This window comes from Euprymna scolopes, chromosome 43 (assembly GCF_053919585.1).
Source record: "Euprymna scolopes isolate OS-2025 chromosome 43, ASM5391958v1, whole genome shotgun sequence".
NCBI lineage: Eukaryota > Metazoa > Mollusca > Cephalopoda > Sepiida > Sepiolidae > Euprymna > Euprymna scolopes.
The window spans coordinates 43,984,104-44,001,408 of NC_136524.1; the positions used below are offsets into that span (position 1 = coordinate 43,984,104).

Genomic DNA, 17,305 nt, shown 5'->3' on the forward strand with positions numbered 1-17,305 from the left:
CAGCAGGAGCTGTAGGATAGCTGACTTGCAAGATATTAGCAGCAGTAGCCGAAAAAGCACATATGCAAATTAACACAGTTCGAGTGTAACGGCAACTTTTGAAATGTTGAAATTATATCATTGCATATTTGTTTATTTGTAAGCTTTATTATTATTATTATTATTATTATTATTATTATTACTATTACCTACTAGCAGGGAGACCCAACGTTACCCTGGATGGAGTGAGGATCGCCGAATGTTCAACACTTCTAATACTTTTGTCATCATAATCTGTGAAATAGCTCATTTTTCTGTCAAATCGATTAGTTGCCTGCTCTAATCGGGGACCATTATGGTGCACTATAAAAAAACTTCACATACAGTAACTTGGTCCACAATATATTGTAGTCTACATTGCACTGTAGAGAGACTACTGTTGATTTTATAAAACTATTTTATATAATGGTTTGAATTAAAGATAAAATGCAAAAGTCAAGTATGATGGTTTAATTGTGCTCAAAGCAGAAACAATTATTTCGAATGCAGTTTTATCTTAACAGCAGGTTCTTTGATTTTGTATATCAAGTTCTTCTGCTTGTGTATTAAAATTTCTGAAATGCACTTGCTATGTTAGGCTATATAAGAGTGTTAAACTTGATCAAAATCAGACTATTATTTCTGTCACCTGATTATTTTGATTATCGATACTTATCGAAGATATTCTGATAGAAAACCTGTCTAAGAACACTCCCAGACGCAATATGCATTTGTGTGTAATTATATAAAAATCGGCCAAGCTGTTTCAGAGTCCACGGGGAACAAACTCAAAGTGTCTTTTCTATAGAAGTAGAGGTTATCATTGTTACTTATTATAATTACTATATTTTAATTTGTAGAAAGTTTTATTCATATAACGTTTATACATATAGTTTTGGTTGACAAACATTTAAAAAAGCAACCTTTTTAATTACTTTTAAACACCCCAAACAAAATACTGAAATGTGAGCGGCTATTGTGATTAGAGAATGAAGGGGTGGTATTTTGCTGCTGGTCATTTTGGTCAGAGTATTTTCGTTGAGGTACAAGCGCAGCAAGTTTGTCTGAGCACATTCCGTACTCATAAGACCAGCATAGAGATGCAACACTGCGGCGATGGGACAAAACGTTGGTGAATTAATATACCTATCTTTCCTAGATCTAAATATTTTAGATTTTTAGTTTTAGGGATACAGATAGACAAACAAATGTGTGGATTTATATATATATATATATATATATATTGGACCTGGTCACCCATCCCATGCTTTAAATCAGACTTGACTTGCGTCTATCGATGGTGATGTTGTCAGCTTACCTGTCCATCATTTTTAATTCAAAGGGTTTCTTGTCAATCACACTGGAAAAGGAAAATTGTCTAAAAACAAACCACAGGATGACACAAATAGATTTACACGTTTTATTGGACAGAGAGAGCCCACAGTGGCTTAAACAGTAGTCACTAGCTGAAAAACATCCGACGTGACCAAAATTTTCAACTGAAACAAAAAACTAGCTCCTCGGGAAACAGAAGTCAGTAGACTTATGACGTCATCCTCTTTCTGCAAAAAAAAAAAGCATAGACACCATATAATACAATCAAATCGTCCCATATGCTGTGATTTTATGTTGTGTCTTTATTATAAAAATAGTTTTTTTTTTGTTTAGTCGGCATTGCCCGGGAGTCATTTTTACTTCTAGTTGCTTTACACATTAAATTTGGAACCAGAATTCAGAATGTAAACTGAAAAGGCACATCCCAACAGAGTGGAAGACCTAGTGAATCATCCAAAACTACATGTTCATCTGTCAACAAGTTGCATGCCATTCGCTAATTGCTGGATGCGGACAAAGAATAGTGAAAAGGTTACAGTGACAAGTGATTAGATAACCGCCACCATCTGATTAAGATGCAGTGATTAATGTGCACACACAAGCAATCATTTCTTTTGTTCTTTTACAACATTTTATTGTTTTTTTTTTTTCTTTTCCAAAATTATTAAAAGATGAATTTTAACCACCTGAGATTTGGAGTTCCTATCCTGTCGCGGTTACCACCTGACAAATGCCAGAGGAATAGTTGGCCGAAACGTCATGAAACTACTAAAAAGATGAGGATAATAGTCCGCAATAAATAAATGAATAAATAATACTCATCTCAATAAACATTCTAATTAATTAAATAATATATGCCATTTGGTACGGACCCGACAATGGAAGATCAGATAATAAATAAACATGTGCTTATAAGACCAAAAACTCAGGGCCCGTGGCGCAGTGGATGGAGACGTTGAATCTCTATGGCTCCAGGTGAGCATTGTTTTAAGATAGCCGTTTCAATCCTACCCAAAGCCAGCCAGAGGTTTAGTTGGCTCAAACGTGGTCAGACGACAAAAACTATAGAGCACAGTAATTGCTGAGGATGCAGACAGGAGATTCGGAGTTCCTATCCCATCGTGGTAACCACCTGACGAAGGCCAGAGAAAGAGTTGGCAGAAATGTTGTGAAACAACAATTAAAAGACGAGGATAATCGTCCACAATAAATAAATGGAGAACTTGTTTATGTTGGACTTATGTTGGATGTTATAGTCAGCTGGGAAGCAGCTCTGTGGTATTGTATTCTACAGATTAGCAGTTCTGTGAAAAAAAAAACTTTGTTCATGGAATTTTTGTTCAGTTGAATCACAGCAAGAAAAATTTCTGGTAGTAGTTGTAGATAAATAAGTGTTTGACATGAATGTTTTACAGGGAGGGGGGGAGGGGTATAGAGTGAAGCTAAGTCGAGCACCTGCCATGAAAATAACAATGGAGTAGAGATGGGCTCATAAGGTGTCTGCTGTGAGAAAGAGGTAGCAGAGAAGAGAAAAGGACATTAACCACCATATTTCAAAGTTGGTTTTGTACCCCGTCCAGGCACGAAAGGGTGCTCTGAGCAACGCCTACCAAACTTATCAAGAACTTTGATGCCACTAATAATGCTTAAGAATCTGCTACTGGAAATTGTCCCTTACAAAGGTATTCAATCTATATATATATATAAAAGGCAAAACGCGCGCAAGAATTTTTGTATGTCCAAGAAAGGCTTTTGGGAGGGAGGGGGTTCTCGGGAGGATGTCCTATCGCTTAAAACTTGCTATATACCGTGTAGATCATATCATGTACGAATTGCAAACGCGCATCGCAGCTAGATTTATTTACATCGCAGCTAGATTTATTTACATCGAGTTTTACACAATTATTGCTATTTCGGCCCTTCTTGTGTTGATTCAGCTTTTTTGTATAAAAGCGAAACTGGTGAAACTAAGGCGCGGTTCTCGGCCACAGGCTGGGAGCGTCCAGAAAGCAATAGACGTTTGGTCAATGTCAGTTTTCACCGTCATATCAGACAATTGCTTTCATTTGGACACTCCCCTAATAAAGGGGGAGCTGGTTTTTCCCCAACACGTTGGGGAAACAAAACCAGACGAAGTTGGGTAAAAAACAAACCCAAAAGAACTATCCCGCAGTTAAAATTAAGTGCGGAATTTACCTGCCATTTATAAATGTTAAATTGAAATTGCTTTCAGTTACTTTTCTTTCGTGAGCGAGCAGGTAATTTATCCAGTTTTTCGCCTCAACGTTCCGGGGTTTGGAATTTTTTTTTTTTCTATTTTTCTTCTTTTTACATCATGTTCGCTGTTTCTTTTTTTTGTTTTTCCGATTTTTTAAAAGAAATTTAACATAGGATTTTAATCTACTTCCCACCCACCCCCTAACACGCACATTTACAAACACCTGGGCAATGCCAGGTACCCCCACTAGTCATTCATAAAGGAGAAATGCTTTCCATCTGCTTGAAAAATTTTGTCAAGTGGCTCATATAAAAACATTAGTGTTCTTCATCTCAGTACAGACCCAATCAGTTTCCACTACACCACAAGTTGGTTGAATCTATGATAAGTTGTCAATCACCTCAACAAAAGCAATCTATTTAGTGACAAGCAATATGAATTTCGTCTTGCAAGATAAACAGCTGACTGTAATATTGTATACAATCAGTGAATCTCTTGATGGGGGTTTTCTTTCTAGATCAATAAATATTGGACGATCAATTCCTTTCAAGTCATTTTCTGCACGTTCTACACATTATTTCTGATATGTCCCCCGAAAGGGATATACTCGTTTGAAGTAGCTGGGTGATCTTGGCTACAGTACTCTACTAATAATCTCTTAAGTCGCCTTACTGAAAGGGTGTTCGTGGCTAGAGTTGGTAATGGCCTTAAGCATGAGGCTTTCAGCATATCTTTTGAGGTCTCTCCCAAGCTGCTCTACCAGTCTGTATTTAACCAACCAATCATATTTTTATGAGAAGGAACCCGAGTGTACTTATATTTATTACATCAATTTCCAATCCTCTGACGGTGACAAGCAACATTCAACTGTCAATTTCTTTAATTCACACACGGTGAAATTAATGGTAAGCACGACTGTAGCAAAATCACTAACACATATGCAAATGACCAAGCCATGGTGCAAGCGTGATGTCAAAAATAAATGGATATATATGACATCGGGATCGGAGGAAGAAGGGGGAAAGGGGCAAAAAAAAGAGAGAAAAAAAACATGTGGCAGTGAGAGGGACTTTGAAGCACAACTCGACACATGCTAGTTTTTTTTTGTTTTTTTTTAACTATGTAGTGACACAACAGGAACTTGTAAACAAGATGCAAGACTGGCTTGGAAAATACGTCAGGTGGCTTAGTGTGGAAATGACCGGTAATAAATGCCTCTTCTTTCAACTGAAAATAAAAAACTTGTGTTGAATTTCATTCTTTTGCTTCTTTGTAAGACATTCATACACAATGTCAGGTCCATGTTAAAATGTAATGGCCATGCTCAAATGTAACAACCACGTTCAAATGTAACGACCACGTTCAAATGTAACAACCATGTTCGTTAAACTATGTCTGCATTATGCATATATCTTCTGTTGTTTATAGCCTCTTTTTCCACAGAAGAATTTAAAAAAAAAAAATTTTTTAATTAATTATTAAATTAATTTATATCATTTTATTTAATTAAAAATTAGAATTTTGTTTCTGGATCAACAGTAAAGTTTTAGACAAAGAATCGATCTGGTCCAACATTTAGGAAATGTACGAGAAACAGCCAATGGTCTCTACTAATGATTATTATATTAAAATACCTGAAGTGTGTTTTCTTCAATTGAAACCTGACCATGTACATTTACTGACCTCCAAAATCGGCAAAGTTTAGATGCAAGGCTTTTAATGTGGGGAAAATCTAACCCTCCCAAAAAGGTGCACTCATGATTGAAACAAAACTAAAAACTGCCTCAGTTTACAAGGATTTCTCCTTCTGATGGAATAAAGGCCAGATGATACACTTTGATCTAAAGGCCAGGCAGTGCAGTTTGTTTTTATAACATTTAACACTATGGATCTATGGTAAGATTGTTATTTTAAAAGTATTTTGTTTATACACACACACATATATAAAATTGTATGTAATCCGCTTTAGAGTAATCCATACTAATCCCTTTCCTAATAAAAACCTAAAGATTTAAGATTTTCCTCTTCATCCAATATATCATTGTTTTTACTATTTTATGTATGTACATTGACATTATTCTTTATCATAATAAAATATAGTTTTTAAAGTAGATATTTCTTCAAAATTTTCACTAATAATAAGCTCAATGAGGCTGTATTTCAGCCTTCAGAGGATATATATAAAGTAAATTTACATTCCAATTCGACGTAAATACCCCCGACAAACTCGACAAGCAGCTAAATCCCACCCCTTCACAGTAGAGATCTCTAGATGTAAGAGAGCCTTCTACTCCAGTAGTTTCTCCCCCAGGACAGCTAGACTTTGGAATTCACTGCCGGGTCCCTGCTTCTCCAACTGTACTGACATGCAGAAGTTCAAGTGCAACGTGAACCGAGATCTTGCTGTCCAACTCCCTACACAGTACCCCTGAGGCTCGTGTCCCTGATAGTAGCCCTCTACAACAAAGTGGCAATATGCCTTGTTTTGGGTGAAAATGCAATTTAAAAAAAAAAAAAAAAAAAAATTAGCACAAAAAAAAAATCTGTCCATGATTATTTTTTTTATATTTATGATTATTTAAATTCCAGTCACCAAAATTCAGTCTTTACTCATTTTTTGCAACAGCAAAATTATTAATAACATGCTACAAACACTATGTTCTTCATAAACCACAATAGAAAACTTTACAAAGATGTTATACCATGTAAAAATATAATTTTTAGTATTTACTTCAACAGTGCTAAATATGTGAAATATACAGTTTCTGTATAGCTTGCTTGCCATTAGTATATTTTTATAAGTTTGATAATTTACACCCGAGAACAAAACAATGGTTTCTGTACAGCTTATATGCAAGAAGTACATTGTCATAAACCTGATGCTGTGCCCCCCCCCAGGATAAAACACAAAACGTTCTTGTGTAGCTACCTTGTCATAGGTATATTTTCATTCTACTAATAAAGATAGAGAGATAAGTAATTTTTATTTTGCTTTGCATGTTTCTAAATTAATAGCTGCACCAATATTATTTATCTTTGGTTTACGAGCACAAGTGAGCCATAATATTTGGCGCTGACCTATAAAATTTAATTTGTGTTAGAAATTATTTTCTAATTGCTAGGTCAAATGTTTCAAAAGTCACCTAATTTCCCACGGATGTATAATGTGTACATTAATATATATATATATATATATATATATATATATATATATATATATATATATAAAAGACCAAAACGGGTACGAGAATTTTCGTATGTCCAGGAAAGGCTTCTTTTTTTTTTTGCCGGGCTTTCCTACTACTACTTCCTAGATTATAATATCTAGGATTTGAAAACGGACGTCGTCTCTATCTTTATTTTAATTACTTTTAAAAAATCCCTGGTTTCCAGTGTTTGTCTGTCTTTTTCATATAAAAGGGAAAATGATCGAAGCAAACAGCAGCACCTCCTGGCTTTCATGGCCAGGACATCCAGAAGGCAATTAGCTTTGATCAATGTGGAGGAAATCCTTCATATCAGACAATTGCTATTCATTTGGACACTGCCACAGCTCCTCACTTTTGAGGGAAGTTGGTTTTATGGTTGATATCGCAAAATTTGAATGCTTTACACTTCTGCTCCCATCATGGCGTAGGAGTAAGATGTCAGATTTTTTTTCATTTTCTTTTCCGCCTTTGTCTACTACCACTTTATTATTTTTTTTTTTTTTTGCTCAACACACACTTCCAAATACCTGGGCAACGCCAGGCACCCACACTAGTCTATTAATAAATCGCTTTCAAGAAAGCTACGCAGTATGAACCCCGACTTTAACATTTTTATTTTAGACACACCTGCTTTCATGTTTTCCTATATATTATTCCAACATAAAGTTATTTATAAAATAACATAATTAATATAAGTAACTGTATAACAAGGAGAGGTCTATTACTGTATAAATTTATTTATTTATGCAAACATTGGCTATGTGTGCGCATCTGTAGCCAGAGGTGGATCTCAAGTGATTGCAGCTGAAATATGTACGTAAACTAATGTTTGTATAAATAAATTCATACTATATATATATATATATATATATATATATATATATATATATATAATTAAATATTTTCTATGTACATAAAATTAATAAAATATTTAAATAATAAATTAATTACAAATAATATGTGGGGGGACGACTAAAATATAAACAAAGGGCAGATAACCCTCCCTTTAAAGCACTCAGGTAGTGAAGAAAAATGCCACAGAATCGCTTATAAAAAATAAATAAACAATCTTTATATATATATATATATATATATATATATATATATATATATTCTGTAAAGTCTGAGGAGGCTACATGACGGCCAAAAAGTGGTCGCGTAGCTGAACTAAACAGAAAAAAACGGTAATAAAAAATAAACCATATATATATATATATATATATATATATATGAATAAAAAAGAATGCGAAAAGTATAAAAGCTTATAACTTTTTTTTATTCGTTTTTAATTGGTGACGTGCAGGAATACAAAATAATAATATTATGAAAAAAAAATTAAAAAACTTTTTTCATAAGTACATAATTTTCGACCGATCCTTCAGTCTTCATCGGTGTAGTGAAAGTATGAGGATGCACAGGGAAAAGGGAAATGGAAAAGGAAGGTAGAGGAGGAGAAGAAGGAGGAGGAGAAGGAGGTATAGCCAATGAGAAGGTGCCACGTCAGTCTTAAATATATAAACATATAAGTACGCACATACACACATGAACACAGTACATATATATATACAAATGAAAAATTAAAAATTAAACAGTAAATAAAAATGAGAAACGCGATATATATATATATATATATATATATATATATATATATATATATATATCACACACACAGACACACACACATCTGGCATTACCAATCAGACTGTTAGAAGATACTGATTTCCAGACCTAAAATGCACCAAACGTTGAAGTTATTTTTTTTTTCTTTTCCCTTTGCCGACCTCAATCATGTTATGAAAAGTTAAAAACAAAAAAAATCAATTTTCCTCTACAAAACAACCAAACAGTATGAATGAAAATTTGAAGATATAAAGACCATGAATCATAAAACAAAAACTTTCTCCAAAATTACTGGATTTTATGTTAAACTAGCAGAGGTACCCAGCGTTGCTCGGGTGTGTGTAGGTGGTGTAGTAAGGAACCCCAAGAAAAAAAAAAAAAAAAAAAAATCAAAACAACAGTAGGCAGCCCGGGTGGAGAGAGGTGCTGTGAATAAAAAAATTTTAAAAGTGCTAGTAGGCAGGTATGTTCGAACCCGTAACACGAAGGAGGAAAAAAAACCAAAAAAAAACGTCTTAACCGATGACGCCATCACACAACCGGAAGTAAGGAGCATTGAAATTAAGATTAGTCAATCTAATGGTGACGATGACTTGCTAAAATGTCAATGAAAAAGCAATCCCTCCCTGTAAAAAAATGTGCCTGGTTGAGGGTGAAGGAATTAATGTTTTGGGCCAATTATTCAATATCTGTCGTCCAAAGGGTCAATCTTCAAAACGATACCGATTTCGTGAAAATCTGTTGAAAGTTTTAGGCAGACATACAAACATACATACATACGTTTAAACAGACAAGTGGGATTTATATAATAGATAACCCAAAAAGGATTGATATTGCATCAAAGCAACTACATATATATATGCGCGCAGGCACACACACACACAACGTTCGTGATACATATGGAACATATATTCATTTTATATTTGTCACAACAAAAAATTAGAAAAATTGAAATAAAATCAAAGGTATAATAAAACAAGAACTCTTATGCCTAACAAGATCATATGTTTTATTTGATAAGTTCAAATGTATTGAACTAAAGAACCAATACAAGTGCTGATTTACAAAGAGTCGTGATACTAATAATCTATACTAAAAGAAAACCAAATGACCCGGTATATATATACATCTTCTCCTTTTCTGAATAAAAGCATTTGGTTTCAAAATGCCATGATCTAAAGAGTGTATTTCTTTTCAGTCTTCCTTATTGATCTGATGTGTTTTTATTTAACTTCAAATTCTCATCTCTCATTTTGTATATCAATTATTGCTCCTTTTAATCTCTGGAGTTTCTATTTTGATAGGTTTTCTTTGCTGAAAGCTTATTTGTATCTTATATATATATATATGAGCAAACAGTTAATGAAATATGTTAAAAAAACACTTTGAAATGAGTTAAAAACATATTTAATCTGAAAAGGAAACACTAGATAAATGGATAGTCCTTAATCCGCGGAGTTTCGAAGAAATACTCTCCTTCTCATCAGAGGGTAGGAATTAGCAAAATGCAGGATCGGATTTTGCATGCAGAAGTATTTGATGAAACAACAAATAAGTCAAAGAGATATATAGAGATATATATATATATATATATATATATATATATACACATATATATATACTAGCATGGGTGCCCGGAATTGCCCGGGTGTTTGGAGGTGTGTGTTTAGAAAAAAAATAAATAAATAAAAAAAAAAAATAGTGGTAGTAGAAAGGCAGGCTCGAACCCATACCACGAAGGAGGAAAACAACAGGAAAAAAAAAAGTGACATCTTTGCTGTTACGGCCACCACAAAACCGGAAGTGACGTAGGTTTAAATTAAGGCTAGACAATCGAAAAAAGGGGATGACTTTCGAAAATATCAGTGAAAAAAGCGACCTGTTGAAAAGTGCCGTTCAGGGTGAAGAAATTAATGATTTTAGCCAATTTTCCGGTATTTGTTGTCTTTTTTTTTTTTTTTTTTTTTACACAGTGATCACCACTTATCAAGGCCCGGAAGCCACTCAGGGATAAGGGTTATTGCAAGTACATTACGTTAGTGTGGAGATTTGATGGAGTGTTTACTTAAGGGGGCGGTTCATTAGGAATTTGTTAACATTAGACTTGAAGACATCCAACTTGTAGTCCGGAGGGAAGCAGGCAGACGGAACAGAGTTCCACAGGCGTGCAGTTCTAAGAAAGAAGCTTTGTTCATGGAATCCGCGTTTTGATTTAGGCACAGATATAGAGTGGGGGAAATTTTTCACAGTGGATTCAGCTAGACGGGTGTTTTTCGTGAAAGATTGGCGAGGGGGGACCAGGGATTGGAGTTCAGACGAGCACCTGCCATGAAAATAACGATAAAACAAGGATAGGCTCGCAACGTCTCTTCTGTGAGAGAGGGGTTGCAGGGTAGAGAAAAGGGCATCCCCCACTAAGCCACGAAGTCTATTTTGTACTCTGTCAAGGCATGATAGGCTGTTTTTGGCAGCTCCTGCCCAGATATGGCAACAGTATTCCATCCTTGGACGTACTTGGCTTTTATATAGATAGAGAATTGCATCAGTAGTGAGATATCTTCTCGAGCGGTAGAAGGATCCCACCATCTTTCCAGCGACCTTGGCAACAGACTTGATGTACGTGTTCAATTTCAGATCAGGAGTAAAGGTCAAGCCCAGAAGCTTGTCAAAACACGGAGCCTCACCCAGACGAGAGCCATCCATCACAATTGATGCCAGCTGGGGATCAGAGCGTTGATGATGTAAGGATAGGAGTTTGGTTTTGGATGCATTAAAGGTAACTAGCCACATCTTCCCCCACTGAACCACGCGCTCGAGATCAGAGGAGAGAGAATCAGAGAGAACTTTGTCATTTACAGCCTTTGATGTGTTGCTGTAGATGGTCGTGTCATCAGCATAGATGTCAACGAATGATTTTAGTATGTGTTTAGGGAGGTCATTGATGTAGATCAGGAAGAGAGTTGGGCCCAGGATTGACCCCTGAGGGACCCCAGCGTTTATATTGCAGGCCTCCGATTTTTGTCCATCTACCACTACTCTTATGAGCCTATCGGAGAGAAATGATTTAATGATTGAGAAAACATTTCCAGTTATACTGTAGCTGGAAATCTTGTGAAGTAGACCCTTATGCCATACCTTGTCGAAGGCCTTTGATATGTCAAGAGCAATTGCCCTAGAAAGGAAGCCTTTGTCAAGAGATTCACTAATCCTGTGGGATATAACCGTCAGCACATCTGCGGTAGATCTTGCAGAGCGGAAACCATATTGTGTCACTAAGAAGGTTATTCCTGCTGAGGTGGTTGACTATCTCTCTATTTAATATTGATTCCAGCAACTTACTCATAACACAGAGGAGACTTATTGGTCTGTACTGAGAGGGAGATGACTTATCACCTAAATTCTTAAATACAGGGCAAACTGATGAGGTCTTCCAGGGGGTCGGAAAGCACTTCTCCTTAAGGCAGCGCTTAAATAGTTTCGTAAGTATGGGAGCAAGTTCTGGTTGAAGCTTTTTTAACACTATAATTGGGATGCCATCAGGGCCAGTTGCTTTACTGGATTCTAGGTTTTTTATTAGCTTGGCGACCTCATGCACGGATATTTGTATGTTACCTAGCTTGGTCTGTGTTATAGGAGGAAATATGGGGAGTTGATGGCCTTCGTCGCATAGGGTAGAATTAGCTGCAAAGTTCTTTGCAAATAGTTTGGCCTTGTCTGACGCTGACGAGATGACCTCTGGTCCATTGATAATGGTTGGGATAGAACGCACACTTCTGTTCAGGATCCTATTTGTTATTTGCCAAAACTGGTGAGAACCAAGCCGCTGATCAGCTACCTTGGATTTAACAGACTGGGCATATAGCTCTCTTGCATTTTTTATTACTCTTTTACAGTGGTTGCTGGCAGTCCTGAAAGCAGCTTTAGTCTCAGTGCATCTATTACGTTGGTAGCTATGGAAAAAGTGATTTCTGTGAGCGATAGAAGGGTTGAGCTTCAAAACGATACTAATCTTGTGAAAATCCGTCGCCTCTGTCGAAAGTTTTTGGCAGACATACAAACATACATACATTTATATATTGGTAGCTCAAATTTTCGACCCAAACTGATTAAAAAAGCTTGCCCTATCTCTGAATACCCTTTATGTAAAATTTCAAATGTTTAGACCAGAAATTGTCTGAGTAATTTGGTAGAGACCGCAGAGTTCAAATTTTTTTTAACTTTGACCCCTATTATGACCCCTTAAAATATATTGTTTTGGGCTCTAATCAAGTTATTAAGTTAGATCCATGTCCAAGAAACCTATATCTAAAATTTCAATTGTTTATACCCAAAATTGGCGGAGGAGCTTAACGGAGTTCTCAAAGGTCAAATCATTGAACTTTGACCCCTTAACAGCCGAATTTCTGGCCGAAAACGGATTGCAAAGATTTTCCCAAATCTCAGTACCCTGTATATCCAATTTCGAGTCTGTAGACTTAAAATTGACATAGTTATTGCTTAGGGAAATGTACACAGACAGACAGATACACAGACACGTTCACTAGATAGATAGATAGATAGATAGATAGATAGATAGATAGATAGATAGATTTGTTTAACAAAAATATATATGTATACATAAATATATATGGAAACAATTTTGTGTTTACTATAAACTTTTTTCGCAAATATTATGCAAGTATAAATCATGTGGAATATCTGCATGAATATAATTACAGGTAATAGTTAACTAAAGATGATTATCCCATTAGAAAACCGAAGCACATAATAGGGAATTAATTAAAATGAATGTTTAAAAGAATATTAGCTAGATCGTTTGCTAGTGAATGCAATTCCACAACCAAGATATAAGAAAATTGTATTTTCTTTTTAAATAAATAGAAAAGAGGGTTTTAAAATATGAATATCAATACACACAAAAGAAAACTGAATTTATAGGAGTATATATATATATATATATATATATACATGTCATAATTTAGGAATTTAAATTGTATGATTTAAATTTCAAATCTAGAATTTCTATTGTATGCAAAACAAAGAATACATTTTAATAAATATATTTCCTTAACCCATGAGTTTTCGATGTTTATTCATCTCCTCAGAGGAAAAATATTAGCAAATATTATAAATGGTTTACACCTTATTTGCTAAAGGTAATAAACATTAATTATTTATTATTAATTGATTTATTTGCTCTATCTGGTATATTGCGCAATTTTATTTAGCTGGGATTGTCTTATATAAAATATTACATCCAATAATATTTTGTAAGACCGAAAAATCACTGGATTTGCATACGATTAGATTTATTGCATTTCATTATTCTGAAGTGTGTGTGTATATATATATATATATATATATATATATATATATATATATATATATATATATAGGAAGAGAGAGAGAGACTGTTAATAAAGAGTAGTTTTCTAGTGATCACCCCCCCCCCTCCGCTACATAGACACATTATACTAAAAGAAAACAAAATGATCAGGTATGTGTGTGCTTTTTTCTTTTTCGTAGAAAATCAGTATCCTGAGCAATAATCTAAAAAAAAAAAAAAAAAAAAAAAAAGTTTAATTGAAAAAGAAAAAAAAAAGCATGAACTGTACTGATTGACGGTGGGTAAAAACTAACAGTTAAAGTTTCCGTTCAGTAATTTTGAAACCGGAATGGAAAAAAACGACTAAAGGAATGGTTTAAAAAAAAAAAAAAAAAAAAAAAAAAGTGGTACCATTTGACACTAGAGGATAAATAGGAAACAATGGTACAAAGGAAAAATATAGATGAAAATCTCACAATAAGGTAAAAAATCTCACAATAAGGTAAAAAATCTCACAATAAGGTAAAAACAAATTTAAAAAAAAAAAAAATCCAAATTAAAAAAGAAAAATTATAACTATAATTTTTCTTTTTTTTTTACATGGAGTTCACCAGTTATCAAGGCCCAATGGCCACTCGGGGATAAGGGTTATTGTGTGTACAGTAATCAATGGGATAGTGTAGCAATAGTATTGGAGAATTGATAAAGTGTCATTACTTAAGGGGGCGGTTCATCAGGAATTTGTTTGTGTTGGACTTGAAGACATCCAGGTTGGAGTCGGGAGGGAAAAAAATTTAACCCAATTATTTTTCTAAATTCTCTCTGGAGTTTATGCTTTATGCGTATCCCAGGCGACAACTAGTAAAATATAATAACTAGGAACAACTAGTAAAATATAATAACTAGGAACAACTAGTAATACATAATAACTAGGAACAACTAGTAATATATAATAACTAGGAACAACTAGTAATATATAATAACTAGGAACAACTAGTAATATATAATAACTAGGAACAACTAGTAATATATAATAACTAGGAACAACTAGTAATATATAATAACTAGAAACAACTAGTAATATATAATAACTAGGAACAACTAGTAATATATAATAACTAGGAACAACTAGTAATATATAATAACTAGGAACAACTAGTAATATATAATAACTAGGAACAACTAGTAATATATAATAACTAGGAACAACAGCATAATCTTTTTATTGTTTTGACTTGAGTATATATCTGTTAATATCTTATGTTTTTATATAGACGGATGTGGTTCTCGGTTGATTAAGTGTGTTTAACTGTATCGGATATATACCCGAGAGCCAAAAGAATGAAAAGAATATAACACATATTACAACTAAAACTAGTAGAATTGTGGAAATGTTATTTTGGGAGAGTGCTTAAAGTAAAGAAAAAAAAACATGGACATTTTTTAGCAACAGTCTAACAGTCAGTTGGGATATCGTAGTAATCGTTAGTAGTAGAAATTTGGTAAATTGGATTACTTAAGGGGGGGAGGCTCATCAAGAACTTGTTTACATTGGACTTGAAGACGATCATATTGTAGTCAGCTGAAAAGCAGGCAAACGGAAGTTCCACAGGCAGCCAGTTCTAAGAAAGGAGCTTTGTTCATGGAATCCATGTTTAGGTTTAAGCACAGATAAAGAAAGAGTGGGGAAAATTATTGATAGTGGTTTCAGCTAGAGTTTTTTGGGAAAGTTTGGCAAGGGTGGGGGACCACAGATTGAAGCTCAGACAAGCACATGAAATGAAAATAATGATAGAGTAGAGACAGTCTAGCAACGTCTCTTCTATGGGAAAGAGGTTGTAGGGAAGAGTACTCCATTCTAGGACATACTTGGCTTTTATACAGGTATAGTATTTTATCAGAAGTGAGATATCTACTGGAACAGTACAATGATCCAACTATTTTTCCAGTGATCTTGGCAACAGATTTGATGTACAAGGTTCCTTTAATAAGTTTTTTTTTCAATCAGACTTTTTTCATATGACCACTTTTATTGATAGTACATACAGAAAACTCTCCTCCCCTTCGAAGTAATCTCCTCCATCTGTAATGCACTTGTTGTACCGTTCCAACAACTTCTGGAAGTTCTCTTGTGTGAGCGTGCTGTGACCGTCATCACAGCCTCTTTCATCTCCTCAACTGTCTCATAACGACAACCTCTAAGATTTTCCTTGAGCTTAAGGAATAACCAAAAGTCACAGGGAGCAAAGTCTGAACTATACGGAGGGTGAGGAACTATTTTGATGTCCATCTTGATCTTTCTTTCTGATCTTTTCTGAACACTTTTGGGACAAACTTTGCACAAATCTTCCACATCTTCAGTTTCTCGTGAATAATTGTGTGTACAGTTCCCGCACTGACATCAAACTATGTACGTATTGTCTATATAAACACACAGCGGCCCTTATTCATGAATTTCTTTATTTGGCCGATCAACTCAGATGTTCTATCTTCCTTACTCCTCCCACACCTCTCATCATCGCTCACAGATTCCCTGCTTTCCTTGACTTTCTAATGCCACTTAAAAACTGATGTTCAATTCACGCAAGATGGTCCAAAGGCTGTCTAAAGAATTCCATACGGTTCTGCGGCATTTTTTAAAAGTTTAAAACAGAATTTTATTGCATATCGTTCTCACAACCAGACTACATTTATGAAATTCACCAGCTGTGACAACCAGACTTTAGTATGGTGTATTCCTTAAGACGAGAGACGTTAATTTCAATTGGGGCCAGATGGGGGTCATAGCGTTGATAGTGAAAAGAAAGAACTTTGGTTTTCAATACATTAAAATTAACCTGCCTCCTTTTTCCCCATTGCATCACGTAATCAAGATCAGAAGAGAGAATCAGAAAGATTTCTTCCATTACCGGCCTTGGAAGTGTTGCTATAGATGGTAGTGTTGTCTGCATAGATATCTACAAATGATCTAAAAATGTGATTTGGGAGATCATTGATGGAGATCAGGAAGAGAGTTGGGCCCAGGATGAAACTCTGAGGGACGCCAGCATTGATACTATGAGCTTCTAATTTCTGCCCATATGAAATTAACCATATGCTCTGCGAACAAAGTGAGTTTTATGAATAAACTAGTGGGGGTGCCCGGTGTTGCCCGAGTGTTTATAGGTGTGTGTTGAAAAAAAAAAAAAAGTTGTAGTCGGGAGGTAGGCTCAAATCCAAACCCTTGATGCAAAGGTGGAAAAGAAAGTGTGAAAAAACCTAACGTCTTACTGCTTGGCCACAACAGAACAGGAAGTGAAAAACATTCTGATTTAACGATTAAAAAGTTAGGTGACAGGTACGTAAATTTAATGAGGTCAAGATGTTGGGGGGAAACCAGCTTCTCATAAAAAGAGGAAAGTCAAAATGAATAGCAATTGTCTAATATGATGGGTTTTCCCCGCATTGGTCAAAGGTCATTGCTTTCTGGACGTCCCCGACAGGAAAGCCAAGCGACTTCGTTTCAATAAATTTCACTTTATCTATAAATATAAAAGCAAAAATGTATGTATGTATGTGTGCGTGTTCGCTTTTTCTGTA

The 17,305-nt window shown here is 34.9% G+C and overlaps 1 protein-coding gene across 19 annotated transcripts in view; it reads right to left on the reverse strand.

The window, feature by feature from the left end:
• LOC145268305 (hypoxia-inducible factor 1-alpha-like) overlaps positions 1–17,305 on the reverse strand; it is a 347,774-nt gene that overhangs the window by 279,378 nt on the left and 51,091 nt on the right. The window lies entirely within an intron of this gene.